Genomic DNA, 22,212 nt, shown 5'->3' with positions numbered 1-22,212 from the left:
ATGATGGAGGCCACTGTGTTCTTGGGGACCTTCAATGCTTTAGAATGTTTTTGGTACGCTTCCCCAAATCTGTGCCTCAACACAATCCTGTCTCGGAGCTCTACGTACAATTCCTTCGATCTCATGGCTTGGTTTTTGCTCTGACATGCACTGTCAACTGTGGGACCTTATATAGACAGGTGTATGCCTTTCCAAATCATGTCCAATCTACAGGTGGACTCCAATGAAGTTGTAGAAACATCTCAAGGATGATCAATGGAAATAGGATGCACCTGAGCTCAATTTCGAGTCTCATAGCAAAGGGTCTGAATACATATGTAAATAAGGTATTCATTTCTGTTTTTTATTTGCAAAAATTCCTAAAACACAGTTTTCGCTTTGTCATTATGGGTTATTGTGTGTAGATTGATGAGGAAAACAATTTATTTAATCCATTTTAGAATAAGGCTGTAATGTAACAAAGTGGGAAAAAGTCAATACTTTCCGAATGCACTGTATGTATGTGTGTATGTATATAGAGAAAACAAATACTGAGCTATATTGTATGCTCAAAAAAAGGGACAATTATTTTATTCTAATACAATTCCTCAGAGAAATAGATTTTGTTTAACAAATAATAAAATAAAATAGACTCACAGAAAGTTAAACCGTAAACAGACTATCTTGGAAGACATAAATGTCTGGTGGGCATGATGAAGTACCAGGTGAATAATATAGAACTGAGGGTTTTGTTTATGAGACCATGCTTTTATTTTGGAATCCACAACCCCTTATGAACCCCCCCCCATTGGCATGGTACCGACATCATTAAGGGACTTCATGACAGAACACCAAGCAGCTATCATGTCACGCCATAGAGACATTTTCCATTAGTTATCCCAATAACTAGTTCTCCTACTGTTCTGGTTCTGTCTGTGAGATTTGGTCATTCTGTTCTGTATATTCTCCTCAGCCCCATGATAACAATGAGCGTAAGGATTGACAATAATATAAAGAGAGATGAGTGGTTCTACAATCCTTAACTCATGACCTCTGGTAATTGGGTTTAGTGAATCAGTCCCCCTCTTACTTTGCGTAATATAGTGTGTGCTGTATGGTTGTATGGAGTGTGTGGGTGTACCAGGGTGAAGTGGTCTGTGAAGTGTGCGGGCAGTACTGTATGTTCTGATTGCAGGCCTGCTGCAGGGCTGACCAGGGGTGGTCCTACTTTAGAGAAGGCGACTGGGGTTGCACACATTTTACTTGTCTCTGTGTGAAACATAGCGCACATGTTTATCTGGACTTCTTTATTTGTCTCTATCCAACATAGAAGTAGATTGCATGTTGTTTTTACAGGTTGGTTAGATTTAGGCTACAAGACCAATTTCCTTTCCAAGTTAGTAAGTTTGCCTCGCTATTACTACTTTCCTATCCTTGGCTTGCATTATTTATGTTTTCCATTTACAGTTGAAGTCAGAAGTTTACATACACCTTAGCCAAATATATTTAAACACAGTTTTTCACAATTCCAGACATATAATCCTAGTAAAAATTCCCTGCCTTAGGTCAGTTAGGATCACCACTTTATTTTAAGAATGTGAAATGTTAGAATAATAGTAGAGAGAATTATTTATTTCAGCTTTTATTTTTTTCATCACATTCCCAGTGGGTCAGAAGTTTACATACACTCAATTATTATTTGGTAGCATTGCCTTTAAATTGTTCAACTTTGGGTCAAACGTTTCGGGTAGCCTTCCACAAGCTTCCCACAATAAGTTGGGTGAATTTTGGCCCATTCCTCCTGACAGAGCTGGTGTAACTGAGTCAGGTTTGTAGGCCTCCTTGCTCGCACACGCTTTTTCAGTTCTGCCCACAAATGTTCTATAGGACTGAGGTCAGGGCTTTGTGATGGCCACTCCAATACCTTGACTTTGTTGTCCTTAAGCCATTTTGCCACAACTTTGGAAGTATGCTTGGGGTCATTGTCCATTTGGAAGACCCATTTGCGACCAAGCTTTAACTTCCTGACTGATGTCTTGAGATGTTGCTTCAATATATCCACATCATTTTCCTTCCTCATGATATCATCTATTTTGTGAAGTGCACCAGTCCCTCCTGCAGCAAAGGACCCCCACAGCATGATGCTGCCACACCCATGCTTCACGGTTGGGATGGTGTTCTTCGGCTTGCAAGCAACCCCCTTTTTCCTCAAAACATAACGATGGTCATTATGGGCAAACAGTTCTATTTTTGTTTCATCAGACCAGAGGACATTTCTCCAAAAAGTACGATCTTTGTCCCCATGTGCAGTTGCAAACCGTAGTCTGGCTTTTTTATGGCGGTTTTGGAGTAGTAGCTTCTTCCTTGCTGAGCGGCCTTTCAGGTTATGTCGATATAGGACTTGTTTTACTGTGGATATAGATACTTTTGTACCTGTGTCCTCCAGCATCTTCACAAGGTCCTTTGCTGTTGCTCTAGGATTGATTTGCACTTTTCGCACCAAAGTACGTTAATCTCTAGGAGACAGAACGCGTCTCCTTCTTGAGCGGTATGATGGCTGCGTGGTCCCATGGTGTTTATACTTGCGTACTATTGTTTGTACAGATGAACGTGGTAGCTTCAGGTATTTGGAAATTGCTCCCAAGGATGAACCAGACTTGTGGAGGTCCACCATTTTTTTTCTGATTTCTTTTGATTTTCCCATGATGTCAAGCAAAGAGGCACTGAGTTTGAAGGTAGGCCTTGAAATACATCCACAGGTACACCTCCAATTGACTCAAATTATGTAAATTAGCCTATCAGAAGCTTCTAAAGCCATGACATCATTTTCTGGAATTTTCCAAGCTGTTTAAAGGCACAGTCAACTTAGTGTATGTAAACTTCTGACCCACTGGAATTGTGATGAAGTGAATTCTAAGTGAAATAATCTGTCTGTAAACAATTGTTGGAAAAATTACTTGTGTCATGCACAAAGTAGATGTCCTAACCGACTTGGCAAAACTATAGTTTGTTAACAAGACATTTGTGGAGTGGTTGAAAAACGAGTTTTAATGACTCCAACCTAAGTGTTTGTAAACTTCCGACTTCAACTGTATGTGCTCTATACCATACCTCTCTATATACTCCTGAGTGGCGCAGTGGTCTAAGGCACTGCATCGCAGTGCTAACTGTGCCACTAGAGATCCTGGTTCGAATCCAGGCTCTGTCGCAGCCGGCCGCGACCGGGAGACTCATGGCCCAGCGTCGTCCAGGGTAGGGGAGGGAATGGCCGGCAGGGATGTAGCTCAGTTGATAGAGCATGGCGTTTGCAACGCCAGGGTTGTGGGTTCGTTTCCCAGGGTGGGGCCAGTATAAAAAAAAAAATATATATATATGTATTCACTAACTGTAAGTCGCTCTGGATAAGAGCGTCTGCTAAATGACTAAAATGTAAAACATTTTTTTAAATGTATATCGTAGGGCTGTCCCAGACTAAAAAAAATCTTGGTCGACCAAGAGTCGTCTGTGGTTTCGACCGATCGATTGGTCGAAACTTTAAAATCGTGTATCTTTCCATATAGACACATCCTATGTGTTTTCATCAAATCAAATGTATGCATTGAGCTTGTCTGATGCTTTAAGCAAACTGTTTGATGAAATAATTAAGACACACAAACGACTAGAGGGAGTCCAACCGCTATTGATTTAATTGTGCCGGGTTCAGACTCTTAAAAAAAGACAGCGAGTGACTGTGTGCCTAGCACCTGTTGTCTCTCTCTCCTCCTCCCTGCTGCAGCAACCACCACAACACATCAACATTGTGTATCGCACTGTCCGTGTTGCTGAAGCTGCAACATAATTACAGCCATTTCTGACTGAAAAGTTCTGTTACTGAAATCCCTCATTTGTTTAGGAAAAACATTCCCTATTCCCTCAACCCTTGCTCTCTTTACGTGAAACATGTAAACGTCGCATGCACGTGACCAATAGGGCCTGATCTATAGCCTATCATAATCACATCAATAAATTGGTTATAACAAACTCGGAACACCGTAACACATGTGACAGCAAAATGGATGCAGAGGACATGACAAAAACTCAACGGGGGGATGTTTAGTGCTTGCACAGGAGGTAAATTGGGAAGTCAGATGTGTGGAATAAATTTGACTAGTTGTGGAAAATACTGGAAATCAAGAAAAAGAAGGTATGAAACAAGCGCTGTGTGCATATTATGTGTACCAAACAGGTGCTGTTCGATTACAATATAATTTTTCTGACCGTTTGGAACAATGTAAACAACGCTAAATAAGTTAAGTGTACCAGAGAGTCTGTAATGTTTATTTATTTTTTATTTTTTGTAAAGCCTTTATTACAGCAAAGACTAAAAACAGTCGCATTGATTCGTGAATGAACAGTTTAGGCCTATTTATTGTTAACGCTAATTATTCAATTGTCGCTTTATTTTATTTAAAAACGAAAATGCTTGATTGCATTTCACATCATGAATGACTCTGTGTGATGACAGGAACGAGTAAATGATTGATCGATACAGTAGCCAAATAAGTATTGAAATATAGGCCTAAGGTAGGGTATTAAGACTAAACAGGATGCGCTCTTAGGCCTACAGCTCGATGGTGGTTATACAAGTTTGCTATACTAAGCCTACTAATGACATTACTTATTATTATAATGATGATCATAACAATAATAATAGTTATAATAACAAGGAGATCAAGGAAAAAGGAGGGTTATTATTATAAATATAATGTTTCTGACAATTTGGAACAGTGTAAACAACACTATAAATTATTAATAATACCAGAGAGGCTGGTATAATGAAAACAAAAGTGTAAAACCTTTATTACATCATAGCAAAGATTAAAAACAGCCGAATTTGTGAAATTGTTTCATGAGGCTTGGTGCTCACGGAATCAGTAGGCTATTAAACAAACACTCAAACAGGCAACAGAAGCAGGATCTGTCTTATTTCTGTAGATATATATGGATGATTTAGAAAGCCAGGCACATTTAAATTAGGCTATTGATTATAGACCTAATTAAGTTGGTTTCCTTTCTCACTTTTCTTAGACAATTAAGGCAAGGGCTGTTGTCTCGTCTCCTAACTCTGCTGCTGCCTCCGCCGCATTGTTCTCAACACTAATATGCTGGTTAACTTTGTTATTATGCACATAGCAACATGGTCTAGGAAAAGGCGCCAATTCAACAGTGCACGGATGTGTTTCAGAACCACGGACAGCGACAGCTATGCAACGCAGGAGAAAGCGCATTTGTTATAAAATAATATAATTTGTATTTGTGTTGCACCATTGTTCTTGCATAATATAACCATATACAATTTCAGGAGCACCTGTCTTAGACTGATGGACTGTGCCATCCCTACGGCCTCCACAATAGATCAGTCCACTCAGACAGGCACGAATCAGACAAGTGTCTTGTACACCATGTTTGTTAAAAATTATTCTTATTTTTTGGCTTGCTACTGCTCGGTGGACCAACAGCCTATCGCCAAACAATCGTCCAGTCGACTAAATGGGGTCAGCCCTACTATATAACTAGATTGTGCTATTGCCACTGCAGTACTAGGCCTAAATCACGAACTAGTGCACAGAAGGTCTTGGCAAGATGGGTGGAATCTGTATAACCCCAGTACTTGTATGCCATCCGGCTCATGCATGCACATGCTTCAGTATACCCTTCACATTTCTCTTCAGATGTGCAGCGCGACATGTCGTCCCCTGTGGCACACCTCAATGAGATCTCCCGCCTCACACCATCTCTGGTGTTATTAGAGCCCAATGTCTCTGGTGTTATTAGAGCCCAATGTCTCTGGTGTTATTAGAGCCCAATGTCTCCAAGGCCATTTCCACTGGGAGTGACCCTAAAAAGCCTATTGTAAGAAGTGTCCTGGTCTCATTTGATCTTGTGGATTATTCATGCAGAGACACGACACAGCCATTACTGTCTCCTTCCTCTCTGTAGTGGAGGAGAACAGAGGAGCTTGAGGCTGCTGCCATTGTGTGAAGTAACAAAAGCTGCCAAATCTGTAAAACGGAGGACCTGAGGTTTCAACTGGGAGAGGAACCTTTAGTTTGTGGGGAAGTTATGTGACATGTTCCCAATTGTATTTTTTAGATAGAGCTTCTATGTCAAAGCTTCTACAATACTTCACACATGGTCCTTTACACACTATCAGATCACATCATCCAATTTAAAGTGTAGGCTATGTGGAGTATGGCATCTGCTGTTGAATACAAGCAACAGAAATGTTCTAGAAATGTCAATTTACTAATTCATAAGGAAATGATTACCATAAATTGTGTTAAGTTTTACATTTAACTGTACATTTCAGCTGCAGGAATTGTTCGCTTAGTTGGACATGTAGCTACCACCTCATTAGTATGCAAACATTTAGATATGAGGTGTGACTCAGTATATAACATGGGTTCTGTAGTGGTAATTCGAGGTACAGTCTTATGACCTCTAAAATTCAAACTAGAAACTCCGTCATCGTAGACAATGTGGCAGAGGATTTAACTGCTGCTATAACCAGGGATATTAAAAAGTGCGCATGATATGCAGAATAATAATACATCTCACGGCTTTGGGAACAGAAAGTACTTTTTCCTGAAATTGCCCACCCAAAGCCTGTGTCACGAACGTTGAAGGACGGGTCAGAACAAGGCGCAGCGTGAAATGCATACATGTTTATTTAACTGAATAAACATACAAAACAACAAAAGGCAACGAAACGTGACGTCGGAAGGCCATACATGAACAAGCCAAAACTCACCGAACACAAACAAGATCCCACAACACAGGCAGGAAAACTGGCTGCCTAAGTATGATCCCCAATCAGAGACAACGAGCGACAGCTGTCTCTGATTGGGAATCACACCCGGCCAAACATAGACATACAAAACCTAGATCTAATCATAGATCTACCATAACATCGAACCTGGAGAGGAGCTGACGTCTGGGTCTGGACTGGAGCCGCTGACCGGAGCTGAACTGGACCCCGGTGGAGCGGACTGCTCTGGCTTCGGAGTGGAGCCGCTGACCGGAGCTGGACTGGGCACCGGGGGAGCGGACTGCTCTGGCTCCGGAGTGGAGCCGCCGACCGGGGCTGGACTATGCACCGGTGTAGCCGACTGCTTTGGCTCCGCAGTGGAACCATTGACCGGAGCTGGACTAGGCACCGGTGGAGTGGAATGCTCTGGCTCCGGAGTGGAGCTGCTAACCGGAGCTGGACTGGGCACCGGTGGAGCGGACTGCTCTGGCTCCGTAGGGGAGCTGCTGACCGGAGGGGACCGTCGCTGGAGGTCGGGTGAGTTGTGTGGTTGGAGGAGGTGTAGAAACGCCACCTCTCTTCCATCGCTCCAAAGTACTCACCATGTGCACCATTGCGCTGCTGAGTGCCTGGATCCTGCTCGCCTGCTGTTGGATACGTTGCTCCCAAGATTCGGACGGACCGACTGTACCTGCTGACTCCATTTTAGGTGCGTGTTTCTGTCCTGGAACTGGCTGTGCCGGACTGGGAACACGCACCACTGGCTTGGTGCGGGGAGCAGGCACAGGCCGTGCCGGACTGGGAACACGCGCCACTGGCTTGGGGCGAGGAGCAGGCACGGGCTGTGCCGGACTAGGAACTGGCGTTGGATATGTACGACTGTACCAGTCCTTCTCTCTCCGCGCCCAATCCTCCTCCAGTGAGGACTCCTCCGGGAGCCCCCACAAGTTAGGGAACAGAAACTCATCGTCGTCGTCATCCTCCGACTCCCCCGTGTAAAACTGTTCCCACTCTTGTTCCCATGGTCGTAGGGACTCCAACTGGAACCCCACCGGGTGCAGTGGTCGGGGCTCTTCTCTCTCGATCCGCAGGTTTTGGAGGACCTCTAAAATAGCGTCCTCCTCCTCTCTCGTCAGCCCTTTCCCGGCCTCCTGCTGCCTCTTCGTCCACCCCGTGAGCCCCCCCTCAACATTTTCTTGGGGCTGCTTCTTGGGCTTCCTCCTCGGCCTCCTTCTGTTTTGCCGTTGCTCCTCTCTAACCTGGGCCTCCACTGTCTCCTCCCAAGGACGGCGATCCATCCCCACCTGTGTCCAGGGTGTCTGCTCCTGGGCATGCTGCTTGGTCCATTTTTGGTGGGATCTTCTGTCACGGACGTTTAAGGACGGGTCAGACCAAGGCGCAGCGTGAAATGCATACATGTTTATTTAACTGAATAAACATACAAAACAACAAAAGGCAACGAAACGTGACGTCGGCAGGCTATACACGAACAAGCCAAAACTCACCGAACACAAACAAGATCCCACAACACAGCCAGGAAAACTGGCTGCCTAAGTATGATCCCCAATCAGAGACAACGAGCGACAGCTGCCTCTGATTGGGAATCACACCCGGCCAAACATAGAAATACAAAACCTAGATCTAAACATAGATCTACCATAACATCGAACTAAACATGCACACCCTGACCAAACTAACTAGAGTTATAGAGGTCAGGGTGTGACAGCCTGATTAATTAAAAAGCTCAAAGTCTGGAAACAACAGTACTTAAAGTTTGCATCAAAAGTCAATCATCAGACAAAGTAGTGGCTGAGGTTTCACTCAATTAGGATTTGCTGAGAGATTCAAAGGAAGTCGTTCTGTGTTCATTACTCAAAGCCCTGTACTAGTTTTTAGATAGACGCAGGGCTGTTCGATGTCGGTCCTGGCGAAATGCTTCTGTTTTTCATCCTCTCCCTCTATTAAAGCCGAAATCGCACGGAGACGCAGTCAACATTTGCACGCGAGAGCGTCAATTCACACACTGCGTAGCGTTTGCCAACTTAATATTCATGAGAATCCATAATAAACAGTCGTATTTGTTATGTTCGCTATGTAGCCCTTGGGAATTATTGTTGTGTTCCTTTTGACTCACTTTATATGTCCTACGGGAGCCACCGTACCTGCCTGCGCTAAACAGTTATGTTAGTTTACGAACGTGAGGAGGGTTGTAGCTAGTTATAAAGAATTTAGCTAGTCTTGTTCGTCTACATAACAAGTGTCTTGAAATCGGAGTTCCTCGGGTTTCCAAATCGTAGACTACTTAGGCTATATGCCTTTGATCGAAATCAACACCTGGACTACTGTTCAGTCGTGTGGTCAGGTGTCACAAAGAGGGACTTACAATTGGCTCAGAACAGGGCAGCACGGCTGGCCTTTAATTGTACATGGAGAGCTAACATTAATGATATGCATGTAAATCTCTCATGGCTCAAAGTGTAGGAGAGATTGACTTCACTACTTGTTTTTGTAAGAAGTGTTGACAAGCTGAATGCACCGAGCTGTCTGTTTAAACTACTAGCACACAGCTCGGACACCCATGCATACCCCACAAGACATGCCACCAGAGTTCTCTTCACAATCCCCAAGTCCAGTCAGACTCTGGGAGGCGCACAGTACTACATAGAGCCATGACTACATGGAACTCTATTCCACATCAGGTAACTGATGCAACACCTTATGGAACAGCAGGGACTGTGAAGAGACACACACACAGGTACAGACACAGGCATACGCACACGGGCGCTAGGACATGCACTCTACACACATACATTGTGGTATTGGTGTATGGTGATGTTGTGTATATGTAGTGTTGTGGCGATGTTATATGATGTACTGTTTTATCTTTTGTTTTATGTGTAATGTAAGTGTCTTGGTGTGTTTGGACACCAGGAAGAGTAGCTGCTAGCTAATGTTAGGCTGCAATTGTTTTCAAATATGTAGCCTATTTGACTGATGAACCTTAGCTTACAGCCCAATACATTTTGAACTACATATTTAGTTTACTTAGCATAGGGAAGATAATAACAATTCCTTTATTTTCCTTTTCTACAAACGACCCAAGCAATTTATCTGCTTATTTTACCAGCATTGCTCCGCGTAGACTTGAGAAAAATAGACGTACTTTCTAATTTGACGAGCTATAACGCCGTTGACGCTTGCGGCCCATCTGTTTTCTCTCGTTCACTCCTGTGCATTCTAATTCCAGCGTGTAAACAAAACACTTTTTGTTTGATTTGGACTAAGGTGACTAATTCAGACCTGGGACACCAGCTGAGTGCAATTAGCTACCAGGTAGAAACAAAAACCAGAAGTGTTTTGGCCCTCCAGGACCGGAATTGAACAGTCCTGATAGGCCTAGATCTCGCTCTCTTCCCCACACTCTGTAGTGACCTCAAACTCATCTTTGGACCTCAATGCTAGTTCCACTGTGTTGTTTTTCTTCATTTTTCCGCTCTAATCAGGGACTGATTTAGACCTAGGACACCAGGTGGGTGCAATTCATTATCAGGTAGAACAGAAACCCAGCAGGCTCTGGACCTCATAGGGTAAGAGTTGAACACCCCTGCTGTAGTGTAAACCTCTTTCTAACAAAATTCTTTATGAATCTGCCTAGTCTGAGTATTTACAATTCAAGGCACACTTAGCCAGCATGGCTACCACAGCATTCTGCAGCGATACGCCATCCCATCTGATTTGCGCTTAGTGGGACTATCGTTTGTTTTTCAACAGGACAATGACCCAACACACCTCCAGGCTGTGTAAGGGCTATTTTATCAAGAAGGAGAGTGATGGAATGCTGCATCAGATGACCAGGCCTCCACAATCACCCGACCTCAACTCAATTGAGATGGTTTGGGAAGAGTTGGACTGCAGAGTGAAGGAAAAGCAGCGAGCAAGTGCTCAGCATATGTGGGAACTCCTTCAAGACTGTTGGAAAAGCATTCTAGGTGAAGCTGGTTGAGAGAATGCCAAGAGTGTGCAAAGCTGTCATCAAGGCAAAGGGTGGCTACTTTGAAGAATCTCCAATATAAAATATATTTTGATTTGTTTAACACTTTTTTGGTTACTACATGATTCCATATGTGTTATTTCATAGTTTTGATGTCTTCACTATTATTCTACAATGTAGAAATAACACATATGGAATCATGTAGTAACCAAAAAAGTGATAAACAAATCAAAATATATTTTATATTCGAGATTCTTCAAAGTAGCCACCCTGAGTGGCGCAGTGGTCTAAGGCACTGCATCTCAGTGCTAGCTGTGCCACTAGAGATCCTGGTTCGAATCCAGGCTCTGTCGTAGCCGGCCGCGACCGGGAGACCCATGGGGCGGCACACAATTGGCCCAGTGTCGTCCAGGGTAGGGGAGGGAATGGCCGGCAGGGATGTTTGTAGAGCATGGCGTTTGCAACGCCAGGGTTGTGGGTTCGATTCCCACGGGGGGCCAGTATGAAACAAAAATGTATGCACTCACTAACTGTAAGTTGCTCTGGATAAGAGCGTCTGCTAAATGACGTAAAATGTAAAATGTTAAAATAAAGAAAAACCCTTGAATGAGTATGTGTCCAAACTTTTGACTGGTACTCTATCTATCTATCTATCTATCTATCTATCTATCTATCTATCTATCTATCTATCTATCTATCTATCTATCTATCTATCTATCTATCTATCTATCTATCTATCTATCTATCTATCTATCTATCTATCTATCTATCTATCTATCTATCGATCTATTTTTTTAAGGAACCTCTTTTCCTGAGAAAGGTTTCAAGGTGTTATTTTTCACACTTGCATTTGAGCCAGGGCTGTTCCAGATATCTACACGGTACAAGTTCACTGTCTGACACTTCTTCCAATATGATTTTCATCCATCAAACAGTGAGACGGTATCGGGAGGAAAAACTCATCCCGAGTGTCTAGTGCGATTTAACCTGCCAATTGATTTCAACTTTACTCTATGGAAACTATTGAGTCTCATAAAAAGTCTCATTCTGGGTTTGATTTATGGCTGGGTCTCTGCCGTATGAAGATTGACACATTTCATTTTTCTTCCAACGGCCAATATTCTGAATGCCATCTTATAGAAAACGTCCAGGCAGCATATGTTTTCATTTGGAGAGATGGATTAGAGTGATGCCTCATACAGCCAGCACACAGCTTCTTGATGCACTGCATGAGTGGCAATTCCTGACTGGCAATGTCTGTATCTGTCTGCCGTGGACACTAGTTTACAAAAATAATAATTTAGATGACTTCTTTGATTGACAGAAGAGCAGGAATACTGGCCAGAAATGAAAATCATTCCCTAGCTGTCACAATGCGTCTGTCAGGAATGCAAACGAGACTTGTGTAACATGGAGGCTGTTAGAGGCAAAAACTGGTTTGCCATCTACCAAAAGGCACCTTTAAATATGACATAGGCATCCTTAATTAACAGACTAAGTTTACACTACAGCAGTTTCCATAGAGTAATGTTAAAATCAATTGGCAGGTTAAATCGCACTAGACACTTGGGATGAGTTTTTCCTCCCGATACCGTCTCACTGTTTGATGGAAGAAAATAATATTGGAAGAAGTGTCAGACAGTGAATGTGTAGATATCTGGAACAGACCTGTTCCAAATGAAAGTGTGAAAAATAACACCTTGAAACTGTTCTCAGGAAAAGAGGTTGCTTAAAATATTTGTTATATATATATATATATATATATATATATATGGTAGTGTATATGTATGCGTGTCTTTCGGAGGACAAAGCAGAAGTATCATTTCGGTTGGACCTTGTGTACAGTTGACTACTAAAGTGATCTTGATCTTAAAATGAATTTAACTAAATTAACAGCAAACACTTCCTGCAGTGTCAATGTTGTTGTTTGTGCCCATCTTGGCCCTGCACTGTTCCCAGGTCTTCAGCTTCACTTTCAATGTTTTTTCTCTCTTGAGTCACTGAAGCCATAAACTATTTATCTTTGGATGTCTGTCAGAAGGTTCTGCACGGCACTGATCTGGACCTCCCCCCCCCCCAAACACATTGTTTTGTGCAGCCGTTTGGTTAGGGCCTGAGCTGAAGTGCTTTCTTATGAAGCCTGTGACCCTGTGCTCTGTAGTGCAATGTGAGGAAGTTCAATGAAGCTGGCTTGTTCCGCGCGAAGAGAAAATAATGGAAACACAACTTTGGAACCAACACTTTACCCACTGAAACTTAAGTCCTGTTTCCTTTTAAGGGATGGCTGGATGAACCCTGTGGCTTGTATTACTTGTTTTTCCTGCCCCCTGGCCAGTCAGACTTTGGGTTAAATTGATTCACATACTAGCCCACTGTAGGGTGCCAATTACTGTGTGAAAGCACTGTTTCATCATTGGATTCCGGGTCAATCTATTGTTCACATTTATCAGAGGGTGGAATTTTGAGGATCTTCGGATGTTGTGCTGTTGAACTTGTGCCCTTGATGAACAAGTAGCCTATGAAATGGCTGACCAAAGGGCGTTCGTTTTCTGCTAAGAGACGGTGGTATTTCCATTAAATTGTGTAATTCTCGGCTCTATTAGTCACAGCTGATCAGACTATTCACTAAGAAGACATTTAAAAAAAATCTGAAAATGATCATTGATTTGGTATAGAGAAAAAGGAAACATTCCACAAGGCCTGTGCTAGTACTGCCACCAGTGAGTAGGGCTGTGTGTGTGTGTTTGGTTGATATTGGATTGAGATCCATCAATAAACAGGGTATTCATAGTCCCAGCATTCATTTTGATGAACCACCGCTCACGTGGGCTCATAACAATGATGGTGATCTGCATAATCATGCTTTTTATCTGCCACAATTATTACATCAATATTTTAACAGGGAAAAACAGACTGAGACCTGGATCTCTTTTACGGCTGTGCCCTGTGTAAACATGTTGACATGTACAGTTTTAGACATACAGACAAGAACATTTCAAACATACAAAACAAAAACACAATTCAACAGAAACAATCACAGACAACATCATATTGATCCTCCATAACATTTTGCAAACCGCATCAAGAGACAAATGGTGATATACGCAAATCACCCTGACCTTATTGGTGTCCACCATTTTCTTGTACAGTATAGATAGGTTTTGTGTGCTACTAGGAAATATAATTATTTTATGCCAGTTTGAGCCAATGACTAAGTATGAATGGACAAAGCCATCAATCACGTGACACCATTCATTCCTATGTGAAGACTCAATACCGTATTGAAGCCAAATGAAGTCGCTTAAGATGGCGTCTCATGGCGACATAACTTGCAGTTTGAGCTACTCCAGGGAGTGACGTTGCAGGCTAGCTCAGTGCTGCCCCAAGTCGAAGGCTGACCAGGGTACTGCAGGCTGCCATTAGCAACTAAATTATCCTTAAAGGAAAACTCCACCCAAAAACTATCTTTTGGTATTTGTTTCAGTAGTACATTGCTGACATAGTCCCAAAATGTTTTGCTTGTCAGCAATCAAGTATTCAAGATATGTAACTTTCAAAATACAGAAATCATCCCCGTGTGATGCTTTTTGCAAAATTCGTCATACGGGGATGATTTCTGTATTTTGAAAGTTACATATCTTGAATACTTGATTGCTGACAAGCAAAATCGGCTCAAGGACATGCATCTGGTGTATTAGAAGCAATTATTGGTACCATGATTGTCTTCTACATTTTTATTTATTTACATGAAGATTGACCATGAAGATTGCCATTTTTCCATTCACTATAATGGGGGATCCTGTTTTCTGATAACAATGCCTGCAGTACCGCGGTCGGCCTTGAACTTCTGTGGCTTCTATGATAGGGAGCAGTCGTTCTCCCCTGATTTGTGCCAGGTGCACCTCAGACTGCAATCCTCCTCCACAGGAGCTAGCTGGAGAGAACATGTCTAAATCATGTCACTCTCCACTCGCATGGTGAAGTGTTAATTCCTCAGAAATTACCGTCGCGAGCGGGCAAAATATCCTACTTCAGCCAACACCTTAACACCGGATCATCGCAACTAGCTAGCTGCAACCAAATGGATGTTGTTGGCTAATCACCACCGCCCTCGAAGCAAGCACCAGTTAGCCTTGAACTAGCCTCGAGCCAGGCCCATCTCCCTGCTATCTACCTCTTTGTCAACCGGACGGGACCTCCTAGTGTCGACACGGAGCCCAGCCGATCCATCACGACTGGTCTGCCGACGTAATCGTCTGATGTGGTTTCAACAGGCTTCCCGTTGCGATGACCACGAAGATCCATCTGCTAGCCCCGGCCCGCTAGCACACGCAATCAACAGCTGTGCTTCCTGCTCGCCTGTGCTGTAGCAGCCATTCGAACTGCTCCCGGTCTCACCAATTGCTGTTCACTGGACCTTATGATCACTCAGCTGCACAGCTGATGCCTGCTGGACTGTTCCTTTACACGGTACCCCAATCCTGTCTATCTGTCCTGTTTATCTGTTTAGCCTCAGCCCAAACTTTCGTCGCCATTACCAGTTGTTGTCTTAGCTCTCTCGAATAACACCTGTGATTGCTTTATGCCTCTCTCCCATGTCAATATGCCTTGCCTATTGCTGTTCAGGTTAGTTCTTATTATACAATTTCACTGTAGAGCCCCTAGTCCCGCTCAACCAGCCTCAGAGAGCTCCTTTGTCCCACCCCCATACACGCGGAGACCGGCTCAATCGGTGCCTCCAGTGATGCTATGTCTTTCATCATTACCCAACGCTTAGGTTTACTTCCACTGTACTCATATCCTTCCATATCCTTGTCTGTACATAATGCCCTGAATCTATTCTACAACACCCAGAAATCTGCCCCTTTTATTCTCTGTACCCAATGCACTGGAAGACCAGTTCTTAAAGCCTTTAGCCGTATCCTTATTCTACTCCTCCTCTGTTCCTCTGGTGATGTAGAGGTTAACCCAGGCCCTGTAGCTCCCAGTATCACTCCTACTCCCCAGGTGCTATCATTTGTTGACTTCTGTAACCGTAATAGCCTTGGTTTTTTGCATGTTAACATCAGAAGCCTCCTCCCTAAGTTTGAGTTACTCACTGCGTTAGCACACTCCGCCAACCCTGATGTTTTAGCAGTGTCTGAATCCTGGCTTAGGAAGACCACCAAAAACTCTAAAATGTCCATCCCTAACTACAACATTTTCCGTCTAGATAGAACTGCCAAAGGGGGCGGAGTTGCAATCTACTGTAGAGATAGCCTGCAGAGCTCTATCATACTATCCAGGTCTGTGCCCAAACAGTTTGAGCTTCTACTTCTAAAAATCTACCTCTCCAGAAATGTCTATCACTGTTGCCGCTTGCTACAGACCCCCCTCAGCCCCCAGCTGTGCCCTGGACACCATATGTGAACTGATTGCCCCCCATCTATCCTCAGAGTTCGTACTGCTTGGTGACCTAAACTGGGATATGCTTAACACCCCGGACGTCCTACAATCTAAACTAGATGCTCTCAATCTCACACAAATTATCAAGGAACCTACCAGGTACAACCCTAAATCCGTAAACATGGGCACCCTCATAGATATCATCCTGACTAATTTACCTTCTAAATACACCTCCGCTGTCTTCAACCAGAATCTCAGCGATCACTGCCTCATTGCCTGCATCCGTAATGAATCCGCGGTCAAACGACCACCCCTCATCACTGTCAAACGCTCCCTAAAACACTTCAGCGATCAGGCCTTTCTAATTGACCTGGCCCGGGTATCCTGGATGGATATTGACCTCAGTCCGTCAGTAGAGGATGCCTGGTTGTTCTTTAAAAGTGCTTTAAATAAGCATGCCCCATTCAAAAAAAATCAGAACTGAGAACAGATATAGCCCCTGGTTCACCCCAATGTGCAACCCCTGGTTCACCCAAATGTGCAACCTGTAGCACTAACTCCAAAAAGTTTTGGGACACTGTAAAGTCCATGGAGAATAAGAGCACCTCCTCCCAGCTGCCCACTGCACTGAGGCTAGGAAACACTGTCACCCCCGATAAATCTATGATAATCGAGAATTTCAATAAGCATTTTGCTATGGCTGGCCATGCTTTCCACCTGGCTACCCCTACCCCGGACACCAGCTCTGCCCCCCCCCCCCCCGCTTCTCCTTCACCCAAATCCAGATAGATTATGTTCTGAAAGAGCTTCAAAATCTGGACCCCTACAAATCAGCTGAGCTAGACAATCTGGACCCTTTCATTCTAAAATTAGCAGCCGAAATTGTAGCAACCCCTATTACCTGTTCAACCTCTCTTTCGTATCATCTGAGATCCCCAGAGATTGGAAAGCTGCCGCGGTCATCCCCCTCTTCAAAAGGGGTGACACTCTAGATCCAAACTGTTACAGACCTATATCCATCCTGCCCTGCCTTTCGAAAGTATTTGAAAGCCAAGTTAACAAACATATCACCGACCATTTCGAATCCCACCGTACCTTCTCCGCTATGCAATCTGGTTTCCGAGCTGGTCATGGGTGCACCTCAGCCACACTAAAGGTCCTAAACGATATTATAACCGCGATCAATAAAAGACAGTACTGTGCAGCTGTCTTCATCGACCTGGCCAAGGCTTTCGACTCTGTCAATCACTGCATTCTTATTGGCAGACTAAATAGCCTTGGTTTCTCAAATGATTCCCTCACCTGGTTCACCAACTACTTCTCAGATAGAATTCAATGTGTCAAATCGGAGGGCCTGTTGTCTGGACCTCTGGCAGTCTCTATGGGGGTGCCACAGGGTTCAATTCTCGGGCCGACTCTATTCTCTGTGTATATCAATGATGTCGCTCTTGCTGCTGGTGACTCTCAGATCCACCTCTATGCAGACGACACCATTTTGTATACATCTGGCCCTTCATTGGACACTGTGCTAACAAACCTCCAAACGAGCTTCAATGCCATACAACACTCCTTCCATAGCCTCCAAATGCTCCTAAAGGCTAGTAAAACTAAATGCATGCTCTTCAATCGAACACTGCTTGCACCCGCCCACCCGACTAGAATCACTACTCTTGGCGGGTCTGACTTAGAATATGTGGACAACTACAAATACCTAGGTGTCTGGTTAGACCGTAAACTCTCCTTCCAGACTCACATTAAGCATCTCCAATCCAAAGTTAAATCTAGAATCGGCTTCCTATTTCCCAACAAAGCCTCCTTCACTCATGCTGCCAAACATGCCCTAATAAAACTGACTATCCTACCGATCCTTGACTTCGGCGATGTCATTTACAAAATAGCCTCTAACACTCTACTCAGCAAATTGGATTTAGTATATCACAGTGCCATCTGTTTTGTCACCAAAGCCCCATATACTACCCACCATTGTGACCTGTATGCTCTCGTTGGCTGGCCCTCACTACATATTCGTCGCCAAACCCACTGGCTCCAGGTCATCTATAAATCACTGCTAGGCAAATCCCTGCCTTATCTTAGCTCATTGGTCACCATAGCAACACCCACCCGTAGTATGCGTTCCAGCAGGTATATCTCACTGGTCATCCCCAAAGCCAACACCTCCTTTGACCGCCATTCCTTCCAGTTATCTGCTGCTAATGACTAGAACGAACTGCAAAAATCTCTGAAGCTGGAGACACTTATCTCCCTCACTAACTTTAAGGATCAGTTGTCAGAGCAGCTTACCGATCACTGCACCTGTACACAGCCCATCTGTAATTAGCCCACCCAACTACCTCATCCCCATATTGTTATTTATTTTGCTAATTTGCACCCCAGTATCTTTATTTGCACATCTTCTTCTGCACATCTATCACTCCAGTGTTAATACTAAATTGTAATTATTTTGCACTATGGCCTATTTATTGCCTTACCTCCATAACTTACTACATTTTCACACACTGTATATAGATTTTCTATTGTGTTATTGACTCTATGTTTTGTTTTATCCCATGTGTTACTCTGTGTTGTTGTTGTTTTTATCGCACTGCTTTGCTTTATCTTGGCCAGGTCGCAGATGTAAATGAGAACTTGTTCTCAACTGGCTTACCTGGTTAAATAAAGGTTAAATAAAAAAAATATAAAAAACCTCTCATGGGCTTAATGTAATGTTGTCATCTCTTAAATCTGTTGACTGGGCCTTACCACTGATGTCAAGCACCAACATGCCAAACACCATTTTGTAGTTCCACAGGATTATCAAATGCAACGAATTTGTTCTCAGATTGTCTAGCTTTGTGCCATCCTGTCTTTACGTACACATGGTACTATATGTTGTACTGGGGGGCGGCAGGTAGTTAAGAGTGTTGTGCCAGTAACCGAAGGATCGCTGGTTCTAATCCCCGAGCCGACTAGGTGAAAAATCTGTCGATGTGCCCTTGAGCAAGGCACTTAACCCTAATTGCTCATGTAAGTCGCTCTGGATAAGAGCGTCTGCTAAATGACTAAAATGTAAATGTACTGTTAGTGAATATTCCAACAAATCTGTTTTGTGTTGCTTAGACTTTATGATACAAGTATTTTCCCTTCCAAATACATGTACTCTTACCTGGAATAATTATAGAATATCAGTTACCCTCTGTAGTGAATGGCATGATCTTGAGGACAAGTTCCCCCCATGGCCCATAGAAGCCTCATCAACGAGCTTGGAAATGGGTCATGTGAAATTGGAACATGCATGACATGTTCAAGGCAGGTTGATGAGTTTGATCCAAGTACTTGTGTTTTATTCTTTGGGAAAACCCATTCACATAAAAGCCTTCAGATATCTATGATGAATTTGACTTCTATGTTGTGTTTTGCCTGTAGAACAATTACTTTGATACATTTGTCACAAAGGTGATGCAAGTTAAAGGAAAGGGTTCACCCATTTTGAATGTTATTGTTTTTGTGCATCTCTGAATGATGTTCTATCGATTCCCTGGGTCGTTTCATGTTTTCACATGTATCTAAGTTATTGGTGTTCAAGCAGGCAGAAATCCGGCCGGTATGACGTAGCAATGTGATAAAGTCGCGCTCACTACACTGGAAGTTAATAGGAATACGACTTTTAGATTGCGAAAACGTCTATCATACATGTCAGATTTCAATACTGGCCGATGTCATAACTTGTTTATGTCTTCTCTCAAATGTTTTTGTGAAATTCCCTGTGTCATTTAAGGGCGGGTCTAGCACATATTTCCTATTTGTCTGCCTCTTTAGTCCAGGGTGCATTGCCAGAGATATTATAGAAAGGAGATAGGAATCCAATGAATGAAGGAACATAACGCCCCACTCAGCAGACTGTCGACCAATTGCGTTCACATTGTCATGCGATTGCGAAGCTAATCGTCACACAATCCCTTCTCAAAGTGTGTACAGTGTATGTCGAGAAACGTGCCTATTTTCCTCAAGTACATTTTAGTCATTTAGCAGACACTCTTATCCAGAGCGACTTACAGTTTGTGAGTGCATACATTCTTCTTATTTTTTTTTTCTTCATACTGGCCCCCCGTGGGAATTGAACCCACAACCCTGGTGTTGCAAACACCATGCTCTACCAACTGAGCTACATCCCTGCCGCTACATTCCCTCCCCTACCCTGGATGATGCTGGGCCAATTGTGCGCCACCCCATGGGTCTCCCGGTCGCGGCCGGCTACGACAGAGCTTGGATTTGAACCAGGAACTCTAGTGGCACAGCTAGCACTGCGATGCAGTGCCTTAGACCACTGCGCCACTGCGAATCTCACGATTCCAAAGCTATGTGATATTACAGATAACAAGTTAATTATCTCACATCTCAGAAAATATTTGTAATGTTTGCTTGCTAGCTAACGTAGCTACAATGTTCTGTTTGTCACATTTGTAGCCTAGAGCTCACACAGAAAACAGTACAGATGTAGGATCTTAATTTGATCACCATGTTGCAGGAAATGTCCTGCACAGCAGGAAATGCAAACTTGTAGGGTATTCAAGGTTTAAAAAGGCTTCCAAAGTTTGTAATTTCCAGTAAAAAATGTCAGACTTGAGTTGCCCTAACAAAAAATGTATCAACTCCTACAAAAATGTAAATGTTATTATAAACCACACAATAATTCATATTTCCTGTTGCTGCAGGATTATCTTCCTTCTGTGAGAAACTGGTCAAATTAAATGCAACTCTTTTCCCTAGATAAATGATTAGACTACTAAATATAGGCAGTGTGGTGGTGGGGAAATTAGAAATTAAAAAGTATTGAATTAGACTTGTTAATTGTCTAGTAACAAAACCTACTTAAGCCATGTTAGTTTGTCATTCTGATCCACTACTACACCATACTCTCGTTCTCCTTTCTCAGAGCACTGTCATTTACACACTTTCTTTGTTCTTTCTCCATCACCCATCCACCTCCTGCAAGCATCCTCTTTGAACTGGCCTATTTAAAATGATTTAATTTTCTGATTTATCTTGCCTGGCTCCCGGCAAAGGTGACCTTGAGCTGCACCACAGTGGGGAGTTAGTTTAACGGGCATCCTGTGGAGAGATGGATATAAAGTATCGCTGAGTTTAGTATCGCTGCCCACCGTCCGGGCAGCCCTAACCACTTATTCCAGTGCGTTTGAATATTTAGCCAAGCTTTGGATTTGGGAGCTGCTGAAAGTCAAATTTATTTGTGTGATGCAGTCGGCCTCACAAGTCAAATTTGGTACTGGGTTTATGGCCAGAAATATGCGATGAAGATATTAGACTAGAGGGAGGCTTGAGTTGGCACCCTACTTGTATTTTAATAGGTCTCAAATCCTATATAAAGCTGCTATACCTAGGTCCATTCACTGCTCTTTCATTGATAAGTGACATGCCACAATACGAGACTTACACTAATGTTCTTAGTGAAGCAAACCATATAAAAAAAACAGGTATGTTTTTGTTTTGTACATTTAAAGTATTTCATTAGAGCACACCTCCTAGGAGTCAACAACAATTTAATTGAATGTCACTATTGGGAGGGTGGAAATGTTTCCAGCTTTTTCGTTTAAAGTGCCAACAATCCAATTTGACCTCTCAGTCCAGATTCCAATTTAAGATGCACTGACTCCTGTGTTGACGTCTCTGTCTGGGGCACGGAGCTGGAGGGTGCTGTAGGATGGATGTTTCATGATGGAGACGTAAGATGGATTCTCCATCAGTGCAGCCCCTCTTCGACAGCAAGAGAAAAGCCATCCTGAGAATTTTAAGGTTTATTTTACTTGCGGTTTGTGTGATTAATGGGTTTGCATCTGTGACGTGTCTGTGTGTCTAGGCGTCAAGAGGGCACCCGTTGGTGACAGGCCAGTAAGAAGGCAAATGTCATTTTAGCCAATGACAGCTCTCGCATTGCAGCGGTCACAAAGCCTGGGGCAAGCAGACAAATCAAGTATCCTGTCTGCAAACTCAAACGACAGGTAAACATGGCAGTCATTATTAGGGGGCAGTCAACATTGTCCTGTCTGCAAAC

The 22,212-nt window shown here is 43.3% G+C and overlaps 1 pseudogene; it reads left to right on the top strand.

The window, feature by feature from the left end:
- The window catches only part of LOC121548087, a 121,713-nt pseudogene that overhangs the window by 21,154 nt on the left and 78,347 nt on the right, over positions 1-22,212 (top strand).

This window comes from Coregonus clupeaformis, chromosome 31 (genome assembly GCF_020615455.1).
Source record: "Coregonus clupeaformis isolate EN_2021a chromosome 31, ASM2061545v1, whole genome shotgun sequence".
Classification (NCBI taxonomy): domain Eukaryota; kingdom Metazoa; phylum Chordata; class Actinopteri; order Salmoniformes; family Salmonidae; genus Coregonus; species Coregonus clupeaformis.
Note: the sequence above shows the minus strand (reverse complement) of the source record. Positions and strands in the feature narration are given on the sequence as shown.